The 13978-nt window shown below is 43.4% G+C and overlaps 1 pseudogene; it reads left to right on the top strand.

Annotated features, from left to right (window-relative positions):
* The window catches only part of LOC115800679 (sacsin-like), a 52029-nt pseudogene that overhangs the window by 13995 nt on the left and 24056 nt on the right, over positions 1–13978 (top strand).

The following is a 13978-nucleotide window of genomic DNA, read 5'->3' on the forward strand; positions in this document are numbered from 1 at the left end:
ACATGGTGTTTGTTATGGACAAACTGTGGTTTGCACAGAAGTCCAATAACAAAACACCATTCGGGCAGGCCGTTCCTCCCAATCACACCCCTCCAGGTCTCACTGTCATTGCCCACATGAGCATTGAAGTCTCCCTATGGACTATGGAGTCACCGGATGGAGCACTCTCCAGCACCCCGCTGTTACAATTATTAACCTAATACTGGTTTAATACAAACAATACAGATGACATTAAAAATGAAACTGAACCCAACTGAAGGAGCAGAAATGAAAATATGGGCTTTTATTAACATCTGCCTGTCATGGTCAGGGGTCTGTGTGTCTTTTGTAGTTATGTTAGCTTTATTCTTACTGTTTTGTTATATTTTTTCATGTGTTCCCCTTATGTTGTCCTAATTAGTTCCTGTTGCTTTAGACCTTGGTTCTCCCTGTGTTCCGTCCCGTAGTGTTTCCCCTCTGTGTGTAATTTCCTTTCTTTGTTTTTTGCAGTGTCTTTCTCCCTGTGTTGTGTCTAATCTGCTCCGTGTCCTCTTTATGTGGTGTCAAGCTTGCATTTGTGTATCAGTCTTCTCACTTCCTGTTTTATTTTAATATCCCCTGTCTCCTGCGCTTTGTGTTCTGATTTACTTCCCAGAGTCTGGTTAGTGTCATTCTGTTCATCTGTTATGCCCCAGCTGTTTCCACTCACCCCTCAGTCCTTCTGTGTATTTATTGTCTCAGTTTTCCATTTGTCAGATGTCAGAGTCTTGCTGTTGTATGTGGCTGTGTTATTTCTGTGCTCTCCAGATCGCCAGTGCCCCTCAGCTTTCCTCCCCAGTTTAGGTTTCCTTTTGTTTCATTTATTCCTTGGTTTATTTTTGTCCTCTATATTTGCTGCCAAAATAAAGGCTCATTTTTGCTTCATTTTTCAACCGCGAGCTGCTGCGTCCTGTTTTTGGGTCCTCTCCTTCTTCACAAGGCGCACAGCCTGCATCCACACATAGTGACACTGCCTTAATAAAAGTGCACAGTTTCTTTTAAAAATAAAAACAGAAATGTGTCAGAACTGTCATTTATGATGACAGAAAAGTAATAAAGTTGCAAGATATTTGTCTGTCAGTAGCGTATGCCATTTAAGGAGATTTCTAGTCATAAATTAAAATCTTGCTGCAACAATGATACAGTGGCAAAACAAAAAAGTACTTTTTTTTTCAAAATAAAGCAATGTAACTGCACTTGCCTCAAAATTGCAAGGATAAAAATTTACTTTATAACCATAGTAGGACGTGCAGATGAAATTAATACACTGCTCAAAAAAATAAAGGGAACACTCAAATAACACATCCTAGATCTGAATGAATGAAATATTCTCATTGAATATTTTGTTCTGTAAAAAGTTGAATGTGCTGACAACAAAATCACACAAAAATCATCAATGGAAATCAAGTTTATGAACCAATGAAGGCCTGGATTATGGATGCACCGATCCGATATTCAGTATCGGTATCGGTCCGATACTGGCCTAAATTACTGGATCGGATATCGGAAAGAAATAAAAAAATGTAATCCAATACATTAAATAACGTTTTGCTCACATTAGCTGTATTACAGGGGTCAGTCGTCTTCTTCTTCTTGTGGGTTTGCGGTTGAAAGCCATTTTATTACAACAAATTAAACGTTTCCACAAGGAAAATCCATCAGGTTCCCCATTTGATGTTGTTCCCTCTCGGCTTGTTAAACAAGTTTTTCCTACCTTTGGTCCATTCATTCTCATCATTATTAATAGTAGTTTGACCTCTAGTGTGGTGCCAAAAAAAATTAAACATGCTGTTGTGCAGCCCTTGCTGAAGAAACCTGGCCTAGACTCTTCTGTTTTATCAAACTTTAGGCCTATCTCCAAGCTACCATTTTTGTCAAAAATCCTGGCAAAGGATTTTGTTATGTTGCTCCCTTATAGTGTCACTAAGTAAACATTATTACTCGACACACAGAGCATGGAGGACAACTTCTTGCTGGTTCACTCGTTTGTTTATTATCCTACTGTTGCTATGGTTACATTCAGAACCCCTGTATGCCCTAGTGGCGGTCTGCCCCTCTGGTGGTAAGTATTGGTAGGACATCTCTAGGTTCATACATCACATATCTCCTCCCCACTAAGATTTGTTGTCAGTAACAAAAACATTTCTTAGGAAACAAACTTAAGACATTATATCCCCTTTTAAACTACATGAGATTATTTCTTTCTTTACTTCTCCACAACATTACCAGAAAATAGGAGAGTTATGTCACGGCTTATAATCACTTCAAATATCAAAACTCAGAACCATTTAACATTCTACAAGAGCAAACATTCTTAAACATTCTTCAACTTTTTCTTTTCTTTTTTTTTTTTTTTTTTTTTTTTACATCTTGGAATGTCAACATTGTTCAACTCTTTTTTTTTTTTTTTTTTTTGTGGTTGTTAAGTTTACTGATCCCTGTAACGTACCGGTGGATGTGTGATCCTCACAGGATATCGTCGTACAGTCTCTGTTGTCTCTGAATGTTCTGTGTGTGTCATTTCTGTGGACTGTGGTGTCTTGAGTGTTTTGGGTGTTTTTGGTGGTGCATGTGGTGTGTGTGGCACTGTATCAGTATCCTCCTTCTGTTGAGGTGTATTTGGGTCAGGTGTGGTTGTCTGAGGAAGTGACAGCGGACAACTCACAGGAAAACTCCCTGCAGTCTCTGGTGGGTCTGACTCGGGCCGAGTCAGCATCTGGTCCACATGACGCTTCCAGACCCCTTGTGTTCCCACATGTACCTTGTAGGACACTGGTCCGGTCTTCTCGATCACCACAGCTTGCGTCCACTTATCCTCCCCCCCTCCTATAATCACGCACGAGCACTGGCTCACCAAGTTCAAACTGTCTCTGTTTAGAGTGTAGCTGGCGTCGTTGCTGTTGAGCCTCTTGTGACTGGTGCACTGTTCCAGCCATACTTGGTTTCAGGAAATCCAGTCGAGAACGCAGCTTGCGTCCGATGAACAGCATTGCAGGGCTTTCCTTGGTTGTTGCATGGGGGGTGTTACGGTAGGTCAGGAGGAACGTATCCAGACGCTGCTGCACTGGTGTACTTCCTCTGGAAGATTTCAGAGCGTGCTTGAAGGTTTGCACAAATTGCTCTGCCAAGCCATTGGAGGCAGGGTGGTATGGTGCTGAGCGAATGTGTTTGACTCCATTGGCTTTCAGAAACGTGCTGAATTCTTCAGAGCAGAACTGAGGGCCGTTGTCGCTTACAAGACTGTGTGGAATGCCATAGCGACTAAAAAGTCCCCTAAGCACTTGGATGGTTTTGCTGGATGTGGTGCTATCCATGATGTGCACCTCGGGCCATTTGGAGTGTGCGTCCACTATGACCAGGTACATGTGCCCTTCAAATGGACCGGCAAAGTCCACATGTATCCGTTCCCAAGGACTGGATGGCCACATCCACGGGTGTAAGGGTGCTAGGCCAGGGTCTTTCTGCACTCGTTGACATGAGTGGCATGATTTTGCTTGGTGCTCGATCTGGGAGTCGATGCTGGGCCACCAAACGTAGCTACGAGCTAAGCTCTTCATCCTTACTACACCTGGGTGTGCTGAGTGTAGCTCTGTCAGCACCCGGGGGCGCAGTTTGGGTGGCACAATCACTCTCAACCCCCACATAAGGCATCCGTGCTGCACAGTGAGATCATGGCGGCGCTGGAGATAGGGAGACAGCTCACCGGCGTCCTTTGCAGCTGGAAAACGACCAGTTGTGACCATTTCCATGACACGGGACAGGGTGGAATCCGACATGGTGTGACGCTTGATCTCGGCGTTGCTGACTGGCAATGTGTCCAACTGTGATGTGTAGAACACCTCCACTGCACCTTGTTTCTCACTGGGGGCATGAGGGAGCGGTAACCTTGACAGTCCATCAGCGTTGGCATGTAGGGCTCCCTTTCGGTACTCAATGGTGTAATTGTGAGCGGAAAGCATGAGCGCCCAGCGTTGCATGTGAGCTGCAGCCATGGATGGTGTGCTTTTCACTGGACTGAAGATGGTTGTAAGCAGAGGTGGGAAGTAACGAAGTACAAATACTTCGTTACTGTACTTAAGTAGATTTTTTAGGTATCTGTACTTTACTTGAGTATTTATTTTTCTGAGTACTTTTTACTTTTACTCCCTACATTTTTACACAAGTATCGGTACTTTCTACTTCTTACATTTTCAAAACAGACTCGTTACTTTTTAACACGTCAGGGAGAAGTTTGCGTTTCCGGTCAGTGCGCCGTCAAACATCAAGCGATCTGAGCCTAAACGGAGGAATATTAACATATAGGAGACAATCGTACTGGCGTATCCTCCATCACCGGGGCTTATCGGGTACTAAGGGATTAAATACACAAACCCATGTAATTAATGTCTCATTTATAGCGCTATAATCAGGGGTCACAGCGGGCCGGACCGAATCCGTAAATTATGCTCGCGGGACATAAACAGCTTAGCTAGCGCTACTGAAGAGGAGCGAGCATGAAGGGAATAACGTGTGGCAGGTAAATGCAACGTTTTTAAATGCTCAACAAATATCAGCAAACACACAAAGTGTGTGCAGTTTGTCACACAGTGTGTCTACTAGCTAAAAGAAGAGCTGCTGTATGTCAGGGAGAGCAAAGAGAGAGAAGTTCACTCAGAGATGGAGAAAGAGCACAGGAGAGGACGAAGAGAGGCTAGAATTAAAGGTAAGGACTGGAAAATAAACAGAAGTATGCTGACTTTGTGTTATTCAAAGATTGTATGAAAATACTGCAGTTTAGTACGTAATAAACAGGTTATCTTGTACTGTATTTACAGTAAAGCTCTGTGTTGGTGCACTTTGTGTTGATGGTCAGAGTTACAGGTTACATCAGTGCAGCAGAGATGAGTTTGAATCAAAGCTGCTGATGCTGAGATCACTGAATCCAACATTTCTACAGCCTGTATGCTGTCAGTGTAGGGGATGGAGATCAGCTCAGATAGCTGTGAAATACTGGGTTACATCTTTGTGAATTCAGTTCATCCACACAGAGCAGTAAACCTCAGAGCAGCAGCAGGTCAGCTGATCACAGCCTGCACACCAACATCATTTACTGCAGCTCACAATAGAAAGTTGTGATTCTTCTCCCCATGCAGAGCCACTACAGCTGATCTTAGGGTTCCTCCACCTTCTGAATCCCACTGTAACCCCTGAGTATCCTCATGTTGGTGTTTAGGTGGAGACACAGTCACCCTCTACTATGGAGGACACAGAGAACAGAGCTGTGTTTAAATTCCCTTTCACAGTTTGTGATTCAAGCTGAGTACATTCATTAGAATTAAAATTTAGATTGGAATAACGTTTGTGTTCTCATGTATTATTTTATATTATTACAATAATATATAATAAGGTTCAGTTAGCTTTACACAAAAATAGCAGGTAGAAACGTCCTCCAAAGAGCTACTTTTACTTTCTTACTTTGAGTAAATTTCAGAGCCTGTACTTTTTTACTTTTACTTAAGTAAAGAACTTGAACCAGTACTTCGACTTTTACCAAAGTATTTTTTAACACAAGTACTTGTACTTCTACTTAAGTACAGAATGTCAGTACTTTTGCCACCTCTGGTTGTAAGCGGGCGATGGTCAGTGAGTAGCGTGAATGTATTGCCATACAGGTACTGGTGGAACTTGCGTACTCCAAAGACTATCGCTAATGCCTCCCTCTCAATCTGAGCGTAGTTTTGTTCTGCTTTGCTGAGAGTTCTGGATGCATAGGCGATGGGTTTTTCATCGCCATCCGGCATGACTTGCGAGAGAACAGCTCCGACCCCATACGGTGAAGCATCGCAAGCCAGACAGAGAGGCAACTCAGGGTTGTAGTGTGTGAGCACCTCTTGTGATACCAGGAGTGCTTTGGCTTTCTGGAACGCTGATGCACAGGCTGACGTCCACTGCCATTTCTTTTCTCTGTTCAGCAGTTCATTCAACGGCTTTAGCACAGTGGCCAGATCAGGGATAAAGCGTCCATAATAGTTGAGCATTCCTAGGAAAGATCGAAGTTTACTTACATCGCCTGGTGCTGGTGCTTCCACGATGGCACGGACCTTCTCCGGTGACTTGTGGAGCCCAGCAGCATCGATGATGTGGCCCAGGTATTCCACGGATTCCTGGAAGAAGAGACATTTCTCTTGCTTGAGGTGCAGGCCGTATTCCTCTAGCCTGCTGAGTACTGCATCCAGAGTTTTCAGGTGTGTCTGCTTGTCAGGACCACTGACCAGTATGTCGTCCAGGTAGCAGTGAGTGTGTGGCAGTCCGATGAGCACCTGGTCCATTGCCTTCTGGAACAAGGCGGGCGAAGACGCTACACCAAACGGCAAGCGGTTGAAGCAGAACAGTCCTTTCTCTGTTGAGATGGTCAGCAACTTCTTGGAGCTCTCTTCTACTTCCATCTGTAGATATGCATTGGATAGATCCAGCTTACTGAAGCGTTGACCTCCAGCGAGAGAAGCGAACAAGTCCTCAATACGTGGAATTGGGTACTTGTCGATGCAGAGGGCTGGGTTGATGGTGACTTTGAAGTCCCCGCAGAGTCTCACGGTGCCGTCCTTCTTGTTCACGGGCACCACTGGCGTAGCCCAGTCACTATGCGCCACAGGTGAGATGACGCCAAGCTCAGTGAGGCGTGTCAGCTCAGCTTCCACTCGCGGTCGAAGAGCATATGGCACATTGCGTGGTGGGGAGAATTTGGGTACACTGTTTGGTCTTAGAGTGAGCCTGGCTTTCACTCCTCTCATGGTGCCTAACTTATCGGAGAAAACAGCGGAGTGTCTCTTTAACACTGTCTCTAACCTGTCTGTCTGTCTGTACTCAATTGCATGTACAGTCTTTAAGTCTCTCCAATTTAGTTGAATGGCTCTCAGCCACTCCCTGCCAAATAATGGTGGAGCATCCACCTTCACCACATACAGTGGCAAGACAGCGTGTTGCTTGTTCAATGCCACTTGCACTTTAACGACTCCTTCTGGTGCCAAAGGCTCTCCTGTGTATGTCTTTAGTATGATATCAGTGGGTTGCAGAGGAAACTTATGCAGCTTTCATTTGTACAGTTCCCAAGGAATCAATGACACTGCAGCCCCTGTATCCAATTCCATCTCCATTTTCTTTCCGTTAACTGTTGGCACTACTGATATGCGTGAATATTTCCCTTTCTGAGACACTGCATACAGTCCCAAGTCACTGTCACTATCCGATTTCGTTCCTTCACTTTCACTTTCATTCGCCTCGACGTGATGGATCTTTTTCTTTCTATCTTTCATGCTGCGTTTGTGTGCATGGCTTTTCTGTTCAGGCTTAATATCTTTGTGTTTATGTTCTCTTTCATGACTGCTTTTTGATTTACTCCTGCACATTCGTTTCGTGTGGCCCTTCCTCCCGCACTGGTGACATTCGCGGTCTTTGTACCAGCAGTCATCATCACTATGATTTCCCTTCTCACAGCGGCGGCATTTTTCACCTTGCGAAAACACTGCGTTTACTTTCAGGGAATTACTTAACTGCTGTACGTCGCGTGCTGCTGTCTCTGCTTAAACTGCATGTTCAACTGCTTTCTTGAACGTGAGGTTTTCCTCAGTCAGAAGGCGTTTCTGCACAGCTTCGCATTTCAATCCGCAAACGAATCTGTCCCTCAGAGCGTCCTCTAGGTAATCACCGAACTCACAGTGTTCCGATAGCTTCTTGAGCACTGCTACATACTGTGCTACCGTTTCTCCTTCCCCCTGATTTCGCTTGTGGAACCTGAACCTCTCGGCTATAACAAGCGGTTTCGGTGTGAAGTGATCTTTAAGCACAGTCACAGCCTGTTTGTAAGTCATTGTGCCAGGTGCCACGGGAGCTACTAAGCTACGAAGCAGTCCATACGTTTTAGGTCCCATCACACTGAACAGTACTGAAACTTTCTTAGCCTCATGAATGTCATTAGCCACCACGTAATGCTCAAAACGTTCAATATACGTTGCCCATTGCTCACCAGACTCATCGAAAATGTCCATATGTCCATATATTCCAGCCATCATACGTCTTTCTGGGATTACTTGCACCGTAGATGAACTCGAAGCACTCGATGTCCTTGTATCCGCAGATGTAACACTAGCTGCACTCGGGTCATCTGATGATGGTTGGCTCATAGTTGATCAGCACATTAGCTATCCAAAAACGCGGGTGTTCATTTCGGTCCAAAAACTTGCACAAAGCTGACTTAACTTTCACAGCCAGTCGATGAAAAGTATTCCGAAATACACGACTCGTCGCCAATTTATGTTATGTTGCTCCCTTATAGTGTCACTAAGTAAACATTATTACTCGACACACAGAGCATGGAGGACAACTTCTTGCTGGTTCACTCGTTTGTTTATTATCCTACTGTTGCTATGGTTACATTCAGAACCCCTGTATGCCCTAGTGGCGGTCTGCCCCTCTGGTGGTAAGTATTGGTAGGACATCTCTAGGTTCATACATCACATATCTCACTCAACTAAAGACTTTCTTGGATGAACATGCAATTCTGGAAGTGTTCCAGTCTGGGTTTTAAACCCATCACAGCACTGAGTCCGCTCTGTTAAAGGTTTTTAACGATATTCTTTTAGCAACTGACTCTGGTGACTGTGTGGTACTTGTGTTATTAGACTTAACAGCTGCTTTTGACACTGTGGACCATGAGATCCTCACCTCCAGGCTGCAGCGGTGTGTGGGCATCACAGGTGCAGCGCTCCAGTGGTTTAAGTTGTACCTCTCTGATAGAAGTCTTTGTCAGCACTGATGATTTTGAGTCTGCCTCTGCCACCCTCCTTTGGGGGGGTTCCTCAGGGCTCCATTCTGGGACCTCTCCTGTTCTCCTTATACCTGCTGCCACTTGGAACTATTTTTCGTAAGCATAATATTTCTTTTCACTGTTACGCGGATGACTGTCAAGTGTATTTTCCACTGAAACACACTGGTTCATGCTCTGTCCAGCCTCTCCTTGAATGCCTTAGGGACATCAGAGGATGGATGTCACTAAATTTTCTGAGTTTGAATGAGAAAGAGACAGAAATCATGTTGTTTAGACCCAGTGGCACCAGCAGTACCCCCTGTGTTGACCTTTCCTCTCTGGCCCCATATGAGAAACTCATCATCACTAATTTAGGTGTGAAAATGGACCCGACTTTAAGGCTTGATGCTCAGATGAATGCAGTGGTGAAATCCTGCTTCTTTCAGCTGAGAAGACTGTCAAAAATCAAGCCTCTTCTTTCAAAACATAATCTCGAAACAGTAATACATGCTTTTCTAACATCTCATCTTGATTACTGTAATGCACTTCTGACTGGAATTAGCCAGGCCTCCATTGCTCATCGACAGCTGGTGCAAAATGCTGCTGCACGATTTTTATCTGGTACGAGCAAGCAAGAGCACATCACCCCAATTTTAGCTTCTCTTCACTGGCTTCCAGTTCATTTACGAATCCATTTTAAAATTCTTTTATTTGTTTTTAAGTCTCTTAATGGTTGTGCCCCATTTTATCTATCTGAACTGCTGCAACCATATGTTCCTTTTATTCCATTAGGTCAGCAGACCAGATGCTTTTACTTGTACCAAAGGTGCAACGAAAACTCAGGGGTGATCGAGCTTTTGCAGTTGCGGCTCCAAAATTATGGAATGGTTTACCACTGTATGTCAGACAGGCTCCTTTACTTGCTGTTTTTAAGTCTTGTTTAAAAACACATTTTTATACCTTGGCCTTTGACCCAGTGTGAGACTCTGACTTAAATCTTAAGACACTGTTATAGTTCTTAATTTATCTATTTATTTATTTAATCTCTTACACATTTGTTTTATTTTTGTATCTCATTGCCTTTTGACCTGTTTTGGTTTTTTATGTGTGATGTTATTGTACAGCACTTTGGTCAGCCCTGTTGTTTTTAAAAGTGCTTTATAAATAAAATGGTATGGTATGGTTCTGCAAACAACATTCTCTATGCTTAGACATACATGATATGATTAGGCCAATGTGGATGTAAACTGCAGTCATCTAAGGCTAACTGGTTAAAAACTAGACATGCTTGATGCCATCAAGCTGTTTACTACTAAAATAATAAATCACTTCAGCAATAAGCCTCAAAGGCATAATGGCAGATGTAACCACACTCAGTTTGAAATGAGGCCCAATTATGCAACAAAAGTGAAAAATGTGTGTGATTGAATTGACAATAAAATTGACCTTTTCACCATAGAATTCTAATGTGAAAGCAGGAAACCCAAATGTCTTATTAATAAAATGACTGTGATCCCTTCAGACGAGCAGGTTTTAGGGTTTGTTATACTGGTTCATATCAGAGCTGGGACACTTAATGGAAGAAAGCCATCATTGTTATTTTTCCTGCTGCATTATATCAAAATACCTGTTGTGAGAAAGTCTACTAGCTTCCTGTGTAGAACTGTGACAGTGCTAGTTTTGTTCTGCTATCCTCTGTTAATGGTGTTTTTTATTTGTCAACAGGAGTTGATTCAAAATGCAAATGATGCTCAAGCCACAGAAGTGGTCTTTGGTGCCGTTTACACAAGACCGTTTTCATTTTGAAACGGTGTCGTTTTGATGCGTTTCGGCCTTGCGTTTACACGACAACAGTGTCGTTTTGATGCGTTTCGCCCTTCTGTTTACACGACAACAGAGTGAAAACGATGTGTTTCAGAAACGGGGTCCAGAGTGGAGCGTTTCAGAAACGCACCGGCTTGCGTTTTCGTGTAAACACTTGAAACCGGGGTGATTTGAAAACGCTCGACTCGCACATGCGCACTATGGTTGCGACGGCCAGTTTTTCGCGCACGCGCAAACTGATAAACAGTACTCGCGGATTCACGAGTGCTTCTTATGCTTTTCCTGTGTTTTTACCGTTTTGTAATTCAGCGTTGTGTGCAGCAGCGATCCAACCTCATCATCGGTCCACACAAAACCTCTCACATTGGCCGTTTTGTAAGTAATGAACAATTTGCCGCACTACCTACTGTGTCACTCCACGCATGCGCGTCTTGCGTAAACAAACTTTGCAAAGAGAAAACCAACGCCAACTTGTGGCCTGGCATGGGAACTACATCGTTTTCATCGTTTCACATGTCCTCGTGTAAACGCGGATCGTTTCTGAAACGCCATCGTGTAAACGAAAGGCTGAAACGCATCAAAGCGACACCGTTTCCAGTGAAAACGGCTTCGTGTAAACGGCACCTTTATCCATGATGAGCGAAGCTATGGGACAGAAAGCCTTTGAACTGAAGAACTGGGAAAGTACCAAGGTATTCACTGAATATTTAATTATAAAAATGGCAAAAACAATAGAAAATATCAAATTAGCCTCCCAGAGTTTGTAGTAAAATTTATTGTTTTTTTTGTTTGTCTGTTTTTTTGATTATGCACAGTTAGGTCCAGTCTCTTGCAGCCATATCCAAAACCCAAGAGGAAGTCAGCCATGTTGAATTTAAGGTGTCATTTTTGCAGCATTTTTCACCATTTCCAGGCCCTCTATTTTAATGAACTCCTCCTAGGGCATTTGACCCAGTGAGACCGAAATTGCTCCAGATCATCTAGTAGCCCATCAAGTTATCTAAGCTTTTTTTTTAGAATATCAAACTGTGTTGCCATAATGACACTTTGATTTTAGGATTTCAATCAGATACCACAGCACACCAAATTGTCACATCTCAAATATGCATTGTCCAGTCTGTCCCAAACTTCACACGCTTCATGAGAGTGAGTGAGTCTAGACCAGTGGTTCTCAAATTCAGGCCTCATGGCCCAGTGTCCTGCAGGTTTTAGATGTGTCTCTGCTTCAACACACCTGAGTCAAATATAGAAGTCATTAGCAGGACTCTGGAGAACTTGACTGTATACTGACAAGGTAATTCAGCCATTTGATTCAGGTGTGTTAGATCAGAGACACATCAAAAACCTGCAGGACACTGGGCCACAAGGCCTGGATTTGAGAACCACTGGTCTAGACACACCTATCTCCCAGCTTTGCACCACACTCATAACACCACCTTGTGGGGACAGGAAATCAGCAATAGTCTTATGATCATCCCCCCATTAGCATTAAATTTTCAGTGATGGGTGCAGGCATTACTGTACATACAGCATTGTGACATGTAATTCGTGGGCACTTCCCAACACCACCTAGTGGGCGTGGGAGACATTTGGCATCCGAACAATGCACCATCCCAGTAGCATATTCGACTGACAACATTCAGGTGAGCCTGTGACGCTCCCAACCACGGCAACGTCCGAGTGTGGCACAGTTTGATGTGCGCCTGGGTGTGAGAGCCCAATCATTACAGCTTGCAGCTTTAATACAATTTGAATTTGAATTTTCCCATGTTACAGACATTATTAATTTCCCTAGTGCCTGAAATAGTGTCATTTCAGGCACTAGAGTTTTTTGCACTTTAACACCCACTTCATTTTATACAAGAGAGACTGTCACTTGAATGTAATAGGCTAATCATCTAATTGAACAGACCAGAGAAAGTCCCTGCAATACATAATTCAATTTATTTATCATTTTATTTGTTTATATAGCTCTAAATAATAAAAACAGTCACATTAAAACACTTTATACTGAGAAAAGCTTACAATCAAAATGAACCCCAGAAATTATAGGAGAATTTAACTTCAGTCTACTGGTTCTCATTTAGTGCCTTCTGGGATTTTCTGGAAGTTCCAAATAACAGTTACAGAGAGTTAATCAGTAGATAAATATCTATTGTGAACCTAAGCCTTGAGTGTGTTTTGTTTTTGTAAAGGTCCTGCTCTCTATGCCTACAACAATGCTGCATTCACTGATGAAGACTGGAAAGGAATTCAGATGACAGGAAGGAGTGTCAAGCGTGATGACCCAAACAAAGTCGGGAGGTTTGGAATCGGCTTCAACTCTGTTTACCACATAACAGGTGGAACAATGTGTAGCTCTCACATTAAACCAGTGGCATGTTATTTGACACTATAACAGTTAACAGGAATATATCTACTTTACTGTCCACAGATGTGCCGAGTATATTCAGTTCAGGGCACCTTGGCATGATGGTTCCCCAAGAAAAAATATTTAGGGAAAGAAATGGAGGGTTTTGGTGGTCTCTGGAGGATGCTGAAGACCAAGAAGCTCTGATGAACACATGTGATCAGTTCCAGCCATTTAGAGGTATAGTTTCACTTGTATGCAGACAAGAGTGGTCAAAAGTTGTCATGGAGGATCAGCAATTTGATGGGACAGTTTTCAGATTTCCTTTACGCAATGAGGCATCAGAAATCTCTGATAATCTGTACGACTCAGATAAGGTGGTTGAGCTTTTTGATAGCTTCATTGCAGATGCAGAGTTGAGCCTTCTCTTCTTGAAAGGTGTCACCTCCGTGTCCTTGATTCATATTAATGTAGATGGAGCTGTTAACACCAGACTTGAAGTGAAGTCCTCCGTCCCCACAGGTGTTGTTTTAAAGTCAGAAGATGAGTCAGTCATTGGGGGTCAAACAAGGTTCAAAGTTATAACTGTGAGTTCAGAAGATGAAAAAGAGACAAAGTGGCTTCTGACTACGTGCACCATGAAAGAAGGCAATGCAGAAGATCTTGATTTGCTTGCAAAAAAGTTGAGCTTTTTACCTCAAGTTGACTTGGCATTCCCCTGTGGTGAGAAGAGGGACTGTAGCCAGAGCAGACTGAGCTGCTTTCTCCCCCTTCCAAACAATGACTCCAATAAGACACGACTCCCAGTTTATGTCAATGCATGCTTTGGCCTCACTGACAATAGAAGACACATCAAGTGGCAAGAGGAAGACCAGAGACATGATGACCATGCTTTATGGAATAAAATGCTGATGAAGAAGGTGTTCCCACAAGCATACATCATGATCATTCGAGATGCCGTTAACCCCTTAACTGGCAAGGGCCCGGTGACGGGCCGTTTGTAG

Source organism: Archocentrus centrarchus, chromosome 21 (genome assembly GCF_007364275.1).
Source record: "Archocentrus centrarchus isolate MPI-CPG fArcCen1 chromosome 21, fArcCen1, whole genome shotgun sequence".
NCBI lineage: Eukaryota > Metazoa > Chordata > Actinopteri > Cichliformes > Cichlidae > Archocentrus > Archocentrus centrarchus.